This window comes from Hyperolius riggenbachi, chromosome 3, assembly GCF_040937935.1.
Source record: "Hyperolius riggenbachi isolate aHypRig1 chromosome 3, aHypRig1.pri, whole genome shotgun sequence".
NCBI lineage: Eukaryota > Metazoa > Chordata > Amphibia > Anura > Hyperoliidae > Hyperolius > Hyperolius riggenbachi.
The window spans coordinates 328,470,432-328,490,403 of NC_090648.1; positions in this window are offsets into that span (position 1 = coordinate 328,470,432).

Below are 19,972 nucleotides of genomic sequence, written 5' to 3' on the forward strand. Positions count from 1 at the left end.
CAGTGGCAGTAAACAATGCTATATATAGTGTGGCTGAGCGAGCGGTGTACTACTGTTCCCAGCAGCGACACACAATGACTGGGGGGGACCCTGGCTAGCGTGGCTGGAGAGCGAACTACCCTGCCTGCCTACCCAAAGCTAAACCCACAGACAAATGGCGGAGATATGACGTGGTTCGGGTATTTATTTACCCGAACCACGTGACCGTTCGGCCAATCAGAGCGCGTTCGGGCCCGAACCACGTGACCCGTTCGGCCAATCACAGCGCTAGCCGAACGTTCGGGGAACGTTCGGCCATGCGCTCTTAGTTCGGCCATGTGGCCGAACGGTTTGGCCGAGCACCGTCAGGTGTTCGGCCGAACTCGAACATCACCCGAACAGGGTGATGTTCTGCAGAACCCGAACAGTGGCGAACACTGTTCGCCCAACACTACCTAAGGGTCTAAACTTTTTTAATATCTATGTAAACATGAAATATTTATATTTTTTTTAAATTATAAGCTTGTAAATAGTGATGGATGCAAAACGGAAAAACAGGTGAGATGTCCTCTATCTGCCTTCCGCTGCGCCTACTCTGCTTTAAAAACAGGGCAAACGTGGCTGGCACAGCGTCCCGACTTTAGGACGGATTCAGGGTAAGAATGAGCTGACAGTCCCTATCTTGTTTGTTAACCGAGGACTACCTGTATTAGAGGCAGAGGATCAGCAGGATAGCCAGGCAACTGGTATTGCTTAAAATGAAAACAATATGGCAGCCTCTATATACCTCTCACTACAGTTCTCTTTTAATATGACAAAATAACTGTCCCACTGCAGCAGACCAGTACCATTGCTTCAGAATCTGCCATTTCACAAATAGTGATGCTTGGATAAAGCACTTCTGGGTATCCCACACACACAATGTTAGGGCCAGTGCACACCTAAAAGTGCTAGCGTAATCGCACAAAGCTTAGCACTTTTAGTGATTTTTCTAGTGATTCTAGGCATGTGCCTAGCGATTTTCTATTTAAACCTAGCAATATTGGGAGCGTTTTGGTGTAGCGATTTTCTATTTTAAATACAGTAGAGCTGCAAGTGTACTTGTTTTGTATAAAAACTCTTGGAAAATCGTTCTGTTCTAGCGCTTTTCAGAGCAATTTTCCACTTTCCTATACTTTACATTGAGGCTGTATTGCCTCAGAAAAGTGCAAAAATGCTGCAGGACCCACATTTACGTTTGGGAGAAAATCACATCGCTCTGGTGTGATTAGACATTAAGGAAGCGCTTTTCAAAGTACTAACATTTTTAAAAGCGTTCAGAAGCGCTCTTGGTGTGCACCAGTCCTTACTTAGATGATATTATTGTAGCCACCATAACTGATACAGAAAATGCAGGAAACATGAAAAGAGCTGTGGTATGACATTATCGTACCGTAAGAAAATTCAAGCCGTGTTTAAAGGGTGTCCCCGGATATGATTTTTTTGAGCATTCTAAACACAATTGTTTTGTTCAGAACTTGTTAATAGCGCTACATGCACTGAAATACTTGCTGTGGATTGGCCAAAAATGGGATTGAACTGAACAATATGATAACACATTTCAAGAAGCAAAGAGACTGTCCACATTGGAGGATATGCTTGTGGATTTTAATCCATTGTAGCTGATAGAATTGGCTTGTGATGTATGCTGCGGCAGTTCCAAGGGCCAGCACTTCCAGTTAATTTTGCCCCTGCCTTGTTTCTAGAATCAGTCCTGGCAGTTACTAAATATATATTGTGTTCTTTCAGGCAAGAGTGTAAAGCCAGTCCTATTTGCCCTTAAAGAGGAACTGTAACCAAGGATTTAACGTCATCCCAATCAGTGACTGATATTGCCTTTCCCACAAGAATTCTTTACCTTTTCTCAAACGAATCATCAGGGGGATCTGTATGGCTGATATTGTGGTGAAACCCCTCCCACAGTGTGATGTCAGCACCTAGGTACTGACATCACACTGTGGGAGCCTTGTTGCATTGTGGGAATTAACAGCTGGCTCCAACTGCTGAAAAAGCAAGCAGCATCTCCTACAGACATCACCTGCCAGCAGTGAAGATGTCGCCACATGATACTTTTCAGTATGTAAATCATGGAGAAGAAAGATTTTACAATGGGCAAACACTGACTAAATCATTTATAAATAATTATAGTAAAAATTAAGCACTTTTTTCATTATGTTATTTTCACTGCAGTTCCTCTTTTAGTAAAAGTAGTTAAAACGGCATGGAATGGTTTGTCCTTAATTTCCAGTCATGATGAACAACTAGATATAATAGTATACATCTCTTCTAGCAGGTCCATATGTGTGCCACTAACAGCTCCATGTAAAAATATCCGGGTTTATGCCTATAAATAGCCACAGAAGGCCAGAGGAAGTTGTTTTGCAACAAATTAATATTTAAACTTATAGTGGACCTGTGATTTACACTTCAAGTCGGAAAATATATATTACTTCCACATGAAAACTAACAATATTATTTTACCTTGGGGCAGTATGTTTCATTACAAAGCTTCCATAGTACCTTTGCCAAGGCAAAAATCTCAAGGTCTCCCTGACTGGAACATTTTGGTTGATTCACAAAACTTATGTCACAAATTACTTAACCTTACTTTTTTCACCTCAAATAGAAGTAAAGATAATGAATGAGATTAACAGGTAAAGACGAGATAATTTATGAAATAAACGAATAAGGGTCTGCATTAATTTAAATTGTCTCCTGGGTTTTTTCTTTTCTCTGAGGAGATGTTTTACAACATATCCGTTAAATACATTTTAAAGAGACACTGAAGCAAAAAAAAATTATCATGTAATGATTTGTATGTGTAGTACAGCTAAGAAATAAAGCATTAGGAGCAGAGACATACGTCTAATATTGTTTCCAGTGCAGGAAGAGTTAAGAAACTCCAGTTGTTATCTATGCAAAAGAGCCACTGAGCTCCACGACTTTGCAGAGAGCTCTGTCTTCTGAAGCTTAGTATCTCAACTGTCACTGTATTGTTTTTTTTTTTCTGCAGAGGACAGTTCAAAAGTTCACTAGACTGCTCTGTAAAATCATTTAGAATGCTGAGTAGTTTGTAAACTGCAAATATTAGAGAATGACGCACTGTTATAAAAAAAAAAAAAATATATAACTGAAAATAAAAATAGGACAATATTTTATTTGCTACTAATGTTCTAGTAATTATCTGTACTACACAACCAATTCATTATATCATAATTTTTTTTTCGCTTCAGTGTCTCTTTAAGCCCACAACATGCAAGAAAATGCTAAAAAATTAGATTAATATCTTTTCACTTAGTTTTTTAGTTCTTTTTTAATTGCTAGTTGCTGAAAACTTATTGTAATGCCTGGAAGATTTCCTGATTTCTTTCAGCTGCTATGCCCCAATCTATCACCACCTTCTTCACCCTGTGTGGCACATCCCCGCTTGAATGGGAGGTGAGGAAATAACACCTTCCCGACTTTGATTACACCCAGGCCTTGGAGGTGCAAGGTATTGCAGCTGAGGCCTACAAAGCCAGAGTACCACCAGAACAAACAAGACTATGCATCTGGGTGATATTAGATAGTGGAAGAGGTTACATAGATCACCCCAGGAGTTATGGACAAGGGAGTAAGATTGCTCAGAGCAAGCGCAGCTCTGAGCTTTTGATAACCGCCAGAAATAAACAAGACACAATGGTTGCTCAGGGCGACCGCAGCCCTGAGCCTCTGATGCCTAGCACAATGAGTAACAAAACAGACAACAAACAGAATGCTTGCCAGCAAACAAGACACACTTGTTGCTCAGGGCAGCCCTGAGGCTCTGACTGAGTAACAAAGCAACAATAGACAGACAGACTGAATGCTTGCCAATCACTGCCTTTGATATAGCAAGCATCCACACTGACTTGGACAAGAAAAACAGGTAGGAGCGTAACTAATTGCAACCTCTGCTACAGTCACGTCCACAGGAACAGAGCAAGCAGGAATACTACCAGTCACCAACGTGGTGAAGGCAGTTCCTCAATAATAGGAAGATAAAGACCTCACTGTACCCTCGTAGGTGCAGTGAACGTCCAGGCATGCAAGGCAAGATAATGCAATACAATAATACAACTTTCACACCATGGACCCAGCATCAATTAATGTAAGCTGTACGCTATGTCGGGCGAGGTCTGGAATGAGAGGCAGGTTTTCCTATGGATATCAGCCAATGGGAACAGACATGCAAATTCCCACACAGCTGAATGTTAATCATGCAATCATGTGCTAAACTGATTGAAGGCTGCAAGCTGCCTGTGAATGGAAAGGATTCTCATTATAAATGCATTTTAGATTATGCAAACACGTGCATGTAAGAAATCCACAGCTGTCTGACTGCAGTTAAACTGCAGCAAGCCATAGACAGATTCAAGACATCCTGGGCTACTCTGAACTGCAGAGTGATTGCAAATAGCAATGACTTCCATTGCAAATGCAAACAAAACCAAGCATCCAAATGCAGGTAGAGAAATAAAAACTACTCGGCTGCAGCTCCGCTGCAACCGGCAGGAGGGATCCTTACACTTATTTTTTTAGATAAGATTAACATTTATCTCCTGAGAGAAAACTCAGGAGAAAAAGTAATTGAATAAGGACATAATTTATGAGATGAGTTTTATCAATAAACCTCATTGTAGCAAAGCACATCACTCCTAGCTTATAACTATACATACTGAGACATAGAACCTGCAGAAATACATGTTACATACCTCTGCTGGAGGATACTAGCCTAAACCCCCCAAAAAGCCCACTGGACTGCACCTGTCAGGGAGAACTCACAATAGTAAGCTCTTTATTTTGTTGATTGCAGGCCTCATCTGGTTATTTTATGGACAGCTGGATTTTCTTTAGCTGTATCTTTTTAATAAATGTATTTTTTTTCGTAGGTTTGTCTAATAGGACCACTTTAATTAAAACAAATGCGCAAGCTTTCCCCTCAGTAGATGTCAGTTACACATACTGTCTGTATACAATGTCATATTGTTATCTCATTGAATTATGTTTCTTATAGAAAGCATTTTGTTAAAATACCATTGCAGCACAGATGGTGATGTATCATATACCATTTGACAGTGAGTATCATTTAAAGGAGTGTTATGAAGAATGTAGCATTCTCAGTAGATTCTCCAATTTGCTGCTAGAAAAAAAAAATTCCAGTTAACTGAAATATATACTGTCTGCTGAATATACAGCATACTTACCAAACTCTGCACCATGTTTCTGTTCTGTGACCTAATGGTGATTTACCAGAGGTTAAATGAAAAAGATACGGTTGCCAAAAGCTGGAAAATAATGTACATTTTTAAACGATACTAAATGGCCTATTGCAGGGTACAAGCTGTTCTGCATCAATAGAGGTGGATCAAGCCTTGAAATTTATAGCTTCCAATTTCTACGGGTATCCGAACTATTCGTGGCGATTACTTACAACCCTTGCTGTTTGTATAAAAGTAGTGTTGGAATGCACTTTGGTACCATCCCTCTAGATTACTCACAAGGGCATGGATCTCCTCCTATTGTTACTTATTTTGCTGTAATTTACCATATGAACGTGTACCAAATTTTGTGATATCTTAATCCGCACATTAACTATGGATGTATTTGTACTTGTATTACTGACTGTAGATTGTCTTGAAAAAAATACATATATCCAGGCACATCACCTCAAGTTAGGACATTTAAATAATTTATCAGGGAGGTGCTAAAGGAGGTGTGGCCAGAAAAAGTGCAAAAAAATAGTTAACCTTTTGCACACTCACATGCAAATATTCAAACAAATGCATTCATATGGATCACTCATCCAAGCACCACTGCTATCCCTACAGCTAAGTTAAAAGCCGGGGTCTTCGTTACAAAAGAATGTATTCCCATAGTCACCTACACTGCGCAGAAGTACCCAGGTATTCGTAGAGGTCCTAACTGCACTGAATGGAATGTTGGCGAGGGGCACAGAAGTACTACAGGGGGCTGGAAGAAGCTCCAGGTACATTAAACTGCCATCTTTTTTTCCACTTTAGGTTCACCTTAAGTTGTAAATTTAGCATATCATGTAGTTTGTCACTAATTTAGTAAGTCAGCAAAGGTCCACAATGTATCACAAAATGAAACGTGCCAGAATAAACAGAAGCGATGGTGAGCCAGTTATGTTTAGCAATTAGAGAGGGCTGGTAGAGTACAAGCAATTTCTTCTCCTGAAAATGCTTGGAAGCATTTGTTTCCTCCAGTCTGTGAAAGCTGCTCAAGGTGATTAGAAAACAGCTCTGTTATATTTCACAGGATCAAGATTGGCAAAGTCATTTTGTTTCTCTGCTTTAATGAGGCACATTAGTCAAAAGCTAAATGACCTTTAACCCTGGAATCAAGTGCCTACTCTACAGCGGTGAAGCTTTTGTATAAGATTAGGACTTGACATGAGCCATCTGCAAGAAATGTTGCTGAATGGATATATATATATATATATATATATATATATATATATATATATATATATATATATATATATATACATATACACACAGAGAGAGAGAGAGAGAGAGAGAGAGAGAGAGAGAAACTAGGGAACTGAGAAAGTCCTGGTGCGCCTGGCATGGTTAGAACAACAGCACACATCCTGTAATGTATTGTCTTTTGTGCATTTTCCTTTACAAGTCCATAAGCCTATAGATTCAACTACCTGACCTTTTATTGTTCTTTTGGTTTTAAATTACTCACTCATATTCAGCAAATATATGAACACGCTATGAAGGAAACCTTAGGGAGTTTTGAAATGATGCTTATCTTTAATATGGTGTCTGATTTTGGGGGACACTTACACGGAAACAGTAAATTAGGGCGCCTGAGGCTAGTGGACAAATCGGGCGCCGCCATTCACTTCTATAATAAATATCGTTTAATGGGCGCCCGGTAGGAAAAAAGGGCGCCGGAGAAAACTAACGTTTTAAAAGCGGCGCCCGGAGACTTAATGTTTTATTACTGTTTCTCATGATTACACATTATTTAATGATTTATACATGTTTAAATATTATTTTTAAACGAAAACCAGTACAATATTTTTTCTAAACATTATTTTTAAACGAAAAACATTACTTTTTTTTTTTAACATTATTTTTAAACGAAAAAAATAACAGGGGGGTCTTAGGTTTAGGCACCAACAGGGGGGTCTTAGGTTTAGGCACCAACAGGGGGGTCTTAGGTTTAGGCACCAACAGGGGGTCTTAGGTTTAGGCACCAAAAGGGGGGTCTTAGGTTTAGGCACCAACAGGGGGGTCTTAGGTTTAGGCACCAACAGGGGGTCTTAGGTTTAGGCACCAACAGGGGGGTCTTAGGTTTAGGCACCAACAGGGGGGTCTTAGGTTTAGGCACTAACAGGGGGGTCTTAGGTTTAGGCACCAACAGGGGGGTCTTAGGTTTAGGCACTAACAGGGGGGTCTAGGGGTTAGGGGTAGGTACAGGGAGGGTTACTTAGGCACCAACAGGGGGGGTCTTAGGTTTAGGCATCAACAGGGGGGTCTAGGGGTTAGGGGTAGGTACAGGGAGGGTTACTTAGTAATTTTTTTTTTAAACGTTATTATGCGTTTCATTATTTAAACGAAAGATTAACGTTTTTACAATTGCCGATTTAATACACATTACTTAATGATTTATAACGTTTAAAAACATTACTTTTAAACGAAATACATTTTTAAACGTAATCCATGTTTATCGTTAAAAACCCGGCGCCCTTTTTTCCCATCGCCCCTTTTTAACGTACACCACTTACACACTCTTGTATTTCCATCTTGGCCTACAGAAGAAAAAGGGTGTGGGGGGCAGAAGCATTATGGATATGATGCCAATGAGGAGCTGGTGCAGTGCTGAAGTAAAGATTCTGAAAATGAAGATATTGACAACAAGTTTAAGATGATGTTAAGGAGAATGTCAAACACAGAAGTTATGTGTAAAGTCTCGTACACACGTGCAACTTTTCCACCTTACTATTGTCCCAAATTTGGTCTGTTGGATGATAGTTGGGCGTGTGTACGTGTAACAAACGACTGGACGAGCCACTGACAACAAACAGTTTTCCCAAACTTGGCTGATATCATACAGTTGGCCACCTGTATACAAGTTGTTTGTACTTGTTTTAAATGTGGCTATATAGTGTAGTCTGTGTCTGTCGTTGCATTCGCAGTATGCAAATGAGTTGGATGTTCAGTTTGTTCGTGTGCAGAAAACACAAGTCGTGCAATCGATTGGCAGCCTCCACATAGTGAGAAGTATGTGGAGGCTGCCGTATTTCATTCCTTTTAAGCAATACCAGTTGCCTGGCTATCCTGCTGGTCCTTTGCCTCTAATTCATCTAGCCATTGACCCTGATTCTCAGCTTCCCTTTAAGGACACGGTCTCTTACGTGGGAGGCCAAGTTTTGAATCTTGCCTGTGTCTGTTCAGTGGGTCCAGTGCCTGTTTGGTGAGGAGTTGTTGGTACTGTACAAATGTTGGTATATATATATATATATATATATATATATATATATATATATATATATATATATATATATACATATATATATATATACATATATATATATATATATATATATATATATATATATATATATATATATATATATATATATATATATATATATTAGAAGCAGTCCAGTCACATGTTGTACCGTATTAGCCATCAGTAAAAACAGGATGACACCATTAATTGGCTAACTTAGAGGAAAGGAAAAGCAGTAAGCTTTCGCCTATGAAGCCTTCATCAGACTGATTAGACCAGTGTTACAGGCCCCCTAGTGGACAGACTGCTTAATGCCTTCCAATCTATTTCAACCCAAAGACCATTCAACCTTGTGGATGCAATCGATGTGCTGAAACAGCTGGAATATACTGTATATATTCATACCACAGACCACAGACCATCCAACCTTGTGGATGCAATCGATGTGCTGAAACAGCTGGAATATACTGTATATATTCGTTTTGTGCATCCTCCTTCCCTGAACAGCTGCATAGTCCATTAGACTGGGGGTTATCCTGTGAAGATGCAGCAAATCCCAAATCTGTCTAGAAAGAGGTAGGCATAACTACCCCACACATGTGGTAGTAGGCTCCAGCTGGTAACTTTTGGTGGATCCTGGGGTCCCATTTTATTACTAGTGGACCAACAATAGAGAAATATCTAGGGAAACTAGCACCTAAGCCAAGCACTAAAAATGAATCTGAAAATTATTTAAAACTATCTAAGAAAAGCTATTGTAGGTTGAAATATGAGAATGCAAATGAGCCTAATATCATTGCAATCCCTCTCATGTGATTGATTTGCACATGGACACATGGCCTGTCCAAGTAAAGCTACACATTTTAATGTTTAAAAGTTTGTTCACTTCCTGGGAAAGCCAATTGGTTTACTGGTAAAACATCTTACAGAAATATGACCCACAATCCGAGCTGAGAGGAGTAGGCACATTGCCTGGCTGTCCTGCTGATCCTCTGCCTCTAAAGCCTCATCTACACGGGTAGATGAGGCGGCGATCCGGCAGCTCGATTAGCCGCCGAATTGCCTCTTCCGCGTCTCCGCACGTGCCCGCCGCGTCCCCGCTCGCCGCGCATGCGCCGGATTCGATTCCCCGCTCGTCCCCGCCGGCGCCGCTTATCTTCCACTCAATTCCCTGCCTTTTTCCCCTCTCGGGGAGCGAGCAGGGAATCAGCGGAAGCAAGATCCGTCCTGTCGGATCTTATCAATCGAGCCGCATCAGCGGCTCGATTGATAAGGAACATCGCGGCCGCATCTACACGTGTAGATGCGGCTTTATACTTCATGCCATAGACCCTGAACAAAGATACAGATCAGATGTCTATGACAAATCTGACACAATTAGCCACATGCTTATTTAAAGGGGCACTATGGTGAAAAAATTGTAAAATTTAAAATATGTGCAAACGTAGACAAATATGAAGTAAGTTTTTTTCCAGAGTTTTTTCCATAGTACAATGTGCCATAAATTACTTTTTTCCTATGTTGCTGTCAGTAGGTAGTAGAAATCTGACAGAAGTGACAGGTTTTGGACTAGTCCATCTCTTCATAGGGGATTCTCAGCAAGGCTTTTATTCCTTATAAAGATAGTTGGGGAGAACTTGCATTTTGTGGGGGTATCTGCCACCAACCTGATTGCATTTTGTGGAGGTATCTGCCGCCAACCTGATTGCATTTTGTGGGGGTTTCTGCCGCCAACCTGATTGCATTTTGTGGGGGTACCTGCCGCCAACCTGATTGCATTTTGTGGGGTTATCTGCCGCCAACCTGATTGCATTTTGTGGGGGTATCTGCCGCCAACCTGATTGCATTTTGTGGAGGTATCTGCCGCCAACCTGATTGCATTTTGTGGGGGTATCTGCCGCCAATCTTATTGCATTTTGTGGGGAAATCTGCCGCCAATCTTATTGAATTTTGTTGGGGGATATCTGCCGCCAATCTGATTGCATTTTGTCAGAAAATCTGCTGCCATTTGACTACTTGATGAATTATCATGAGGCATGTAACTACTTGAATATTTTATCTAAAATGTATCTGGTCGGACCTTATCTCTGTGAATAACACCACTACTTATTTTGTGTTTTTTTTTATTTTTTTTTTTAAGTCTGCCCATGACTCATCATGACCACGCCGATGTTCCAGTGCGTGGTGACACCCATTTATTTTTGCTGCGCGCGCTGCATGTGGACATATTCCTATTGGAGACTGTCCTCAGAAGTGCCCACAATCTATTCCCTACCATAAAGTCATGCAAAATTTGTAAAGTACATGTGTATGTGAGCCCAAAATGGGGGGGGGGGGGGGGCCAGGCTGACACTTCCTTGGTGGGCTCTTAGTGTCCCAATCCGACCCTGGTTAAAAGAAAATAAATATGGCAGCTTCCATAGGTCTCACACCTCATGTTCCTTTTAGGTAATACAATTAAATAGACTCAGTAGTAATAACTTAAAGTAACTGCTTTGGCTAGCATACAATACAGATAAAGTGTATTAAATATAAATAATGCAGATTAATAATCACATGCATTAGAATGGTAATCTCCAGAGAAGCTTTCCCTTTACAGGACCACAGCTGTTTTTACGCAAACACAGAAAAACTCCCATATTTCTTTATTTGAGATGTCCTTATGTCCTACAAACTATTTCATAGGGCAGTAAAGACATTACAGGCTAGACCTGACAACTTTCTTGGTTAATAAATCCTGTAAATCAACCTTTTTAAAGAGAAGATGAAAACTAGGGGTTATATAAACACTTATAGTATTATAAATGGAAAACACAAGGGTCATATTTTGCATGGTCTTTGAAACTATTCAAAGTTGTAGAAACAGGAAATAAATGACTTCATCACACTATATAATTAATGAGTTTTAACATTCCATTTTTAGATGGAGGGCTAGATTACGACCAGGCTAGTTGTAATGGGCAGGCAAAGTGGGTGGCTGCCCAAGATGATGGGGTAAGAGAAGAAGGACTTCCAACAAATGCACACTAGAGCACAATGTGAGTACTCACTTGTCCAGCAGAATGCTCCTCCTTCCTCTGCTTTCAATCTTCTCATGGTTCTCCATAGCATCAGTGCTAACGCGACTCAATGACATGTGACATCCATGTCACATGCCGACGGGAAAAAACAAGCTGATGTCATGGGAATCAGAAGGAGGCACACTGTTGGAGAAAGGATTGGCTTCAGGACAGGTGAGAGACGCTTTCACTCACTGCTGCGCTGCATTTCAGGAAAAGAGGGAGGAAGGTCGGTAGGCCAGCAAATTTTGAAGTGGGGTGGAGGGTAGTTAGCAAGCTACCTAATTCTGTTGTATGTGTGTGTCGGGTGGGGGGAGGGGGGTAGCAGGCCACCCAATTTTGATGTGTGTGTGTGTGTGTGTGTGTGTGTGTGTGTGTGTGTGTGTGTGTGTGTGTGTGTGTGTGTGTGTGTGTGTGTGTGTGTGTGTCTAAAGTCAGTAAGGTGTACTGTAAGCTGACCTAAAATAAGTAGGCACAAGAGGTGAGTTAATTGGAGCTGATCTCCACTGACTCCACTTTTTTCCAAAATAAAGCCTCCATACACCTTTCACATCAGATTTCTTTAAATGCATGTTTAGACTGCCTGTGGTATCTACTAGAACAGGTAAGCTTGTCTAAATATATCTCAAATTATTAGGTAAAATAAAAAAGTTAAAATATATTTTAAAGAAGATCTGTATTAGATTTAAAACAGTGTCCACAATGAATAAAACTGAATTCTATGCAGCCTTACCATGTCAGCTGCACTTAAATATTTTGAAAAGCAAAACAAGAATTCGGAGCTGTCTGCTAGATTTGTTCTGCATGTGTACATGTACAGGCATATGACTAAAGAAACCATCACCAAGTTCATCTCACCATAGCTTTGAAATGGAGTCAGGTTTTAGCTCTAGAATAGGATCTGTGTTAGTTACAGAGCTTGTGCAGAATTAATTTGTGTCGACTGCAAGGAGAAAGTGGTTTTACTTTCGGTTCCCACCTCATATAACCAGGGTAAAGACATTGCAACTCTTGCACGCTTGCAAAAAATCTTTGCACTCAAATGTAATTTTAAATTGGCAACACAAATGTACTCTCAATAAAAACCAAACTATACATAACCAACAGATGAGCATAACATATGATAAAAATGATAAATAATATGGGGATCAAAATAACATTCTAAAACCTCCACTTATCCAATGCCAATTAACACCACTTCACAACCCTGATTTTTAAATTGGAATGTTTGTAACCTGTTCACAACTCAATCCTACTGCATGAACTTTTTAACAGCACCAATACGTCTCACTATTGCGGTAATCACAATCTTGTAAAGTGTCAGATGACTTCAGACTATATGGCTGCAATTTAAACAGTACACTCACATCTCTTCTCATTAAAAAAAGTCCCGCTTCATGCAGCTCATTGGAGGAGAGGCAGAAGAGACACTGCAGTCCCGGGGGAAAGCTCTGACAGACTCATATTCCCTGCCGTTGAACTTCCTCAGTCTGGAGCAGCGATGTAACAGAGGTACTGTAGCTTGCAGAAACTGGATATCTGGTAGTAACGCCACACTTCAGCCCAGCCAACATCATCCAATGCGTTTCGATAGGAACACCAGTCTTCATCAAGGCTAATACTCTCTGGTGTTCTGTCCTCTCTTAAACCCCTTAACTTCACCTCCTCCATCGTTCATTCATAAAACTTCAAAAGCAAACAGTTCTATATCTTGATTAAGCCCGTATGGGGCCAGACTGTTAAAAGTATAATTCGACTGAGTATCTTGGTGAGATTTTAACTTGATATAGTCTTCTCCCCTCCATCCTCTATCCACAGTTTGTATTGCATAGGATTTAAGAGAGTTCAAGTTTCCATTATGAGCCTCTTAAAATGTTTGCTTAGGGGGAATTTCCTGTTGCCTCCACAATCCTTATTAATAATCTTGTTTTAGTTTTCCCCACATATTGTTTTTTACAGCTGCATTCAATTACATAGATTACACCAGCACTCACAAATTCAGATTCTCCATTATGTCATGTGCTGCATACTTAGTGCTTTTACTTTGGATGCAGAAGTCACATCTCTTAAAGTGCTCATTGGCATAAAACAAAATAATTTACACTTACATGAGGCTTCCTTCGGCCCCTGTAGTCTGTGGGCTGACCACGTGGACATCTATCAACTCACCGGGTGGAACCTAGTTTAGAATCATAAAGAATATGCCTAGAGTCAACAGTGTTCCAAAAGAATGCACGCTGGAGCTTTGATCCCAAGCCATTCTGCCTAGCTTTGCTAAGACAGATTTGGCGGGTTGCTTAGTAATGCTGTTGTACATATATTGGTCAAATTACTTGAAGGGTAACATTCGTTAACATGCCGACTCATAGGGATACCAGCCTACATCTTAAACAAAATCCTTAAACCAGGAACTTACTGAGGATTTGATCTCTACTCTGCTTTATGTTCATGAAATGCCGTGAGATCTACAGTAGGTTCATCTAAATTGAACTGCATTAAAATCTATATGATATATATGATATTACACAGGCACTGAAAACTCCTCTGCAGATCACCTGAAAGATCTAGGCTGTTCTTGCTGTATTGGAGAACAATCCAATTGCTGTATTGTTATTACGATACTCGATCAAGAATCCCACCAAGCCCTGTTATAAGTCTAACATCTTCCCTGGGATGTGGGGATATCAAAATTTCGATATAGTATAAAATAGACTAGTTTGGTCATTTTTATTAAATGGGCATTGTGACTCAGAGTGTTCCAGTGCCTAGGCACATAAGGTCAGAAAATAAAATGTCATAGCAGGTAATCCATGTCTCAGGCCCTCATCAATACAATATGATTATTGAATATTTCTCCAGACCTGACAGAAAAGCACAAGCTGGGGTAAAAGATATCCCTTAATTAATCAACCTGCGTTAAATTAAATCTGACCTGTGTTTGAAATGTAACTGCAGAAAATGTACAGATCATGGCAGCAGAATAGCAGTGGAATGAGAAATGAACATGGAGAGACAGTATTGCAAGGGTGGACTCCATTAATTAGAGTTAGGCAATAGTGTTGTTTTGCAATAGGCGGAGCAGATTGGAAGGAAGAAGAAGATTTATTGTTGTGGAAGCTTGCAGTTGTGCCGGGTCTCTTCCAACACTTCTCATCTCTGTGTGTGAGAGCTGTAGCTATGTGTGTGGGAGACTACACAAGCATAGGATATGGAGGGTCAACAACAACGGAGCTGTGAGAGGACATCGCAGTACACAGTGACATAAAGAGTAGCAGAAAAAATAAGAAGTTATTACAATTTCCCACACTGTCCTGATAACAGTAAATAAAAGAGATGATAATAAAAACAAAATTGCAAAGACAAATGGCATTGTTTTAGTTCTCAGGTATTTGATTTACCAGGGATTTCTCCTACTACCTAAAGACAAAATAGGATGCGCCCACACCCTTCAGAAATTATTTACCTGACAGGAAGTGCAGGCAAGGCATGTGACCATCTACAACAACATTACATTTAATTAACCCACCACCACACTGCACCTTGTTTTGGTTAATGACTGCGCCTGCATACCAACAGGGGCTAAAAGATGTGCACTATTTAATATTGAATCACTTGAGCTCAAAAACAGGGAGGTGGTATTAGCAAAAGAGGTAGGCTCAGAAAAGAAGGGGTCACTAGATAAAATCAGGTACTGTCTAAACACTTTTTTCTGGAAAAACGGGTTTTTAGTCAAGTTTACCGAAGTAACCCCAAAAATTCACCAACGGCATCAACATATCTCTTGTCTGGTGTTGGGTGGCCTTACTAACCTGCTCTGGATCAATGCTGAAAATACAAAACAAGAATATTATATACAATATTAACCTATCCTACAGATGACTACCACACATATGAAACACATTTGTTACAGCCAGATCCCTAAGTTGGCCACTTTGGGTCCTGGCCGGCCAATATACAAAGCCAATACACAATGCGAGAAGTGGCAGACTGTATCCCTCTTCTCACATCTGTTTACAGAGAGGAAATATACCTGGCAGACTGTGTCTGTACTCTCTCCCTCAGTGCTGTGTGTGTGTGTGTGGTGTCTCCGGCTTTCACTGCAACCCGTGTTCGGTTCCGGGACTCAATACCAGCTACACAGGCTGCAATAAAAGCCCAAGGAGACGCCCTACGCACAAACCACATGCACACACACAGCAGGGAAGCAGAGAGTACAGGCTGCCTTGTATATTTCCTTCCTGCATGCAGAGGTGAGAAGAGGATGCAAAGGGCAGGTAGTGCAGCCAGGGAATATCCATTAGGAGTGCGGGTAATTGAAACTTAAGTTGCACCGATCGCGACTTGTTTTGCACTTTGGCCAAAGTAGCCCGGTTGTTTTGCATTTTGGCCAGACTTCGGGCTCTGGACATAACATGTACAAAAACTATGGGGTTGCTCAGGACTAGTGTTTGAATTTTGTATCACGCTTTTTGGAACCTGACCACATGCATTTAGCACCATTTCACCATGTGGTGCTGAATTGTTGTGACCATAGCTATGTGCGTAGAGTGATAAACACCTTAAAGTAAACCTGAACTGAAAATTAAACGTCACAAACACAGGTAAACAAACACAGGTTATACTTACCTCCTGTGTAGTCTACTCAATCCCTCTCTCCTCTCCCTCATCACCACTGGGTCAGCACACTGTTAAACTGTGATTTAGCCCAAGCTAAAGCACTTACCTACCTTTATTTGGTCAGCAGGCACCAGTCAGCCAATCAGGTGTACTATCATACACTCTTTGCCTGCCATACCAAATCTAGCAGGAATTGCATAAATTAGCATTTAGGTGAGAGGCTTCGGTTGGGCGTAATCATAGATTAGATCTTTTACAGGGGTAGTTGTAGTTGTACTTGTAGGCACATCTCCCACACGGCCCCCTCCCTAACCACTCACCTGTCAACCGCATCCTGGAAGCTGCAAAAAAGAAATTTAAAATCACAAACGCTGGTTTTCACGACAGCCGGGGGCCCCAGTCTCTCTCACTGGCCGGGGCCCCAACCCACCATGCGATACCCAGAGGGAAGTGCGAGCGAGCCCTGGACCTCTCACAACCAGGGAACTCACCCCACTGCCTCTGAACTGAATGCTAACTGCAACACACACAATTTGCTCACTCCCAGCTAAAGCACTTTCCTATCTTTATTTGGTCAGCAGGCACCAGCCAGCCAATCAGGTGTACTGTCATACATCCTTTGCCTGCCATACCAAATCTAGCAGGAATTGAATAAATTAGCATTCAGGTGGAAGGCTTCGGTTGGACGTAATCGTAGATTACACCTTTTACAGGGGCGCCCCGTGTAGGCACATCTCCCACTCGGCAGTTTCCAGGATGCGGTTGACAGGTGAGTGGTTAGGGAGGGGGCCATGTGGGAGATATGTTTCACCACAATCATTTCTGGACTAGACCCTGACCACAAATATTTGGTGACCTCTAAACCAGATATTCTTCACCTGCACATGCACAGTTTGCCCTTGGATACCACTCTGACTATGCTCCCGAAACCTTTGTATGGTCATGCGTTCTCAGCTCTGATACTGCTAAAAGTGTGCATGCCATGGTCACAAAGGGGCCAGGAGCGCAGCCAGAGGCGCCCAAGGAAAAACTGTGCAAGGGCAGGTGATGAATAGGTTGTTGTCCTGATTGCAGGGAAACAGACTGTGGCAGGGGAAGAAATGCAGTGATACTGGTGTGGACACCTGAGTGGCCTTTCACACTGGTGCCTAACACTAGGGCAATGAAAGTCTATGGGGCATATCACAATACATGCAGTGTGGTGCGGTGCTGCAGAAGTAGCTAATCTAACGCGAGCGCAAACCTATGTTACCATGTGACCTCTGCGGCGATATGAGGCAGACCAGAAGGCCGATCGGGAGCGCCGGCAGGTTTTTAACCCTGCGATTGCCGCTACAAAGTGTATAATATACTTTGTAATGTATACAAAGTGTATTATATAGGCTGCCTCCTGCCCTGGTGGTCCCAGTGATCGAGGGACCACCAGGGCAGGCTGCAGCCCTCCCTGTCTGCACCCAAGCACACTGATCTGACCCCCCTGCCCCCTGATCGCCCACAGCACCCCTCAGACCCCCCCCCCCTGCACAATCCCGACACCTGTTTGCACCCAATAACCCCCATAATCACACATCAATCACTCCCTGTCACTATCTGTCAACGCTATTATTTAGGTTAGGTCCTAAACTGCCCTCTGGGGGCTCGTGATCACTCCCCCCCCCCCCCACACACACACACACTCAAATCCTCCCCAGATCCTCCCCAGACACCCCCCCCCCCCCATGTACTGTATACATTTATTCTCCCCTGTAATCACCTGTCAATCACCCCCTGTCACTGCCACCCATCAGCTCAGACCCTAACCTGCCCCTTGTGGGCACCTGATCACCCGCCTACACCCTAGATTGCCCGCAGACCCACCCTCAGATCACCTCCGAAAGTGCATTGTTTACATCTGCTCCCCCCTTTAATCACCCAGTGATCACCCATCAATCACCCATCAAACACTCCGTCACCACCTGTCACTGCTACCCATCAGATAAGACCCTAATCTGCCCCTTGCAGGCACCCAATCACCCGCAACACCCTCAAATAGCCCCCCAGACCTCCTCTGATCAACCGAGAAAATATACCAGAGAAATATAATCAAACACAGGGTCAGTAATGACCAGCCCTTTGAGTATAAATATAGGAGTATTTAGCTCCACATTATTGGACCTAAGGGTCAGTAAAAGAAACACAACTTTAATCGTGCCTAACAAGATTCACAAATTAATGTATAAAACCTCTAGTGTGGAGGTCTTGGCTTATCCCCCACAATAAGACATATAATGTGGTGTAGCTATTCCACATAGAGGTTTAGAACCCTGCTGGTATAGGAGATGGTTGTAGCCACTAGCATTCAGTCAGCTGTCGTATAGACTGCTAGCAGATGCTGCCTGTAGTCAGTACAAACCATCACCTACATATACATTTTACTAAAAAAACACACTTCGCGCTGATATGGGGTTGGTTCAAACCACACTCTTCCAATAACTGTTTTGCCGGTTCGCCACCTCTTTAAAAAATTTGAATTATATTAAATAAGAGGCTGGCGCTCACGATCTTTCACAGTACACAGCTGGATACTCAATGTGTTCCCCTACCTGAAAAATACACACAATTCCACTGGATGAAAAAAGTCTCTTGTTCACATCTACACTGGACTTCTTCCTGCTCCACCAGTAATCACATCAGGCACATAGATAAAGATAGCCGTCACCACACCCCAGTGAGATAACACTCACCGTGTGCTAAGACCCACTGTCAGGTCAGATGCCGCCTTTGGGACAGTTACAGGTCTTCCCCCACCACTCACGATCGATTCCCCTTCACTTCCAGTGTTCCAATTCTTCTTTATATGCACCTCAATAAAAACGCCTTAACATAGCGTAATACTGTATTTTTAATAAAACCGTATAAAACACAATTGCACTTACAATCTTCTCGATATGTCTATGGCACTGAGTTTTTCCACACGGGCTCCCCCCCCCCCCCCGTATTGTTGGCTGGCTGGCATGCACGTCTCTTCACAGCTAAGGATTCCTGACCGCCGCGCGCTCGGTCACCGTGTCCTCCTCGCCCGGGATCACGCCTACCACGTTTGTATGAAGTGTAGCGTCTTCCGCATCTAGGCCCCGCCTGACATGTTTCGTCACAATTGACTCATCAGAAGCTTCTGATGAGTCAATTGTGACGAAACATGTCAGGCGGGGCCTAGATGCGGAAGACGTGTGTGGACTTTATTGTAGTGAATTATTTCATGCATATTGCTTATTGTGTATTATTCGTGTAGGGGAACACATTGGCGTCAATTCACCAGAGGTTACCAACCTATTTATCTCTTGGGAGGTAATTTACCTCCTGTGATATCTCCAAATAGCAATTCTCCAGAAGTATAGGGGAAAATATCGACAGAGAGAAATGCAAGAGATAAATGTGAGATAAGTATGAGATAAATAAGTGATAGTTAGTAGTTAGTTTTTCTCCAAATCACAATTCACCAGGGAAGAAAGGGGGTGTGGCCATTCGTTATTTTTTCATCTCTTTATCCCCTGAATGAACCTGGAGATACCGTGGTTTTCACACAGCAGCTGCTGCTGTGGAAGATGGAGCCTTTTGAGCTTACTCTGTGAGGCCTGGAGCACACCAAAAACCGCTAGCAGATCCGCAAAATGCTAGCAAATTTTGAAACGCCTTTTCTTATTTTTCTGTAGCGTTTCAGCTAGCATTTCGCGGTTTTGTGAAGCGTTTTTGGTGTAATAGATTTCATGTATTGTTACAGTAAAGCT